The sequence below is a fragment of the Penaeus monodon genome, chromosome 22 (assembly GCF_015228065.2).
Source record: "Penaeus monodon isolate SGIC_2016 chromosome 22, NSTDA_Pmon_1, whole genome shotgun sequence".
Taxonomy (NCBI): Eukaryota; Metazoa; Arthropoda; class Malacostraca; order Decapoda; family Penaeidae; genus Penaeus; species Penaeus monodon.
Genome location: NC_051407.1, coordinates 25,188,204 through 25,188,418, shown reverse-complemented (window position 1 = coordinate 25,188,418; position 215 = coordinate 25,188,204).

The window sequence follows — 215 nt, the reverse complement described above, 5'->3', positions numbered from 1 at the left end:
CGGAGAATGGAAAAAAAAAAGGGGGGGGGGGGGAAAAAGGTGGAAAAAAAGGAGGAAAAAGGGAAAAAGGGGGGGGGAAGGTTTTTCCGAGTTTTTTTTGGGCTGGCCCCCCAAAAGGGGGGGCCCCCAACCCCCTCCCCCAAAAGGGGGGTCCCCCCGGGGGGGGGCCCCCCCCCCCCTTGGGGGGAAATTTGGGGGGTTTAAAAAAAGGGGGG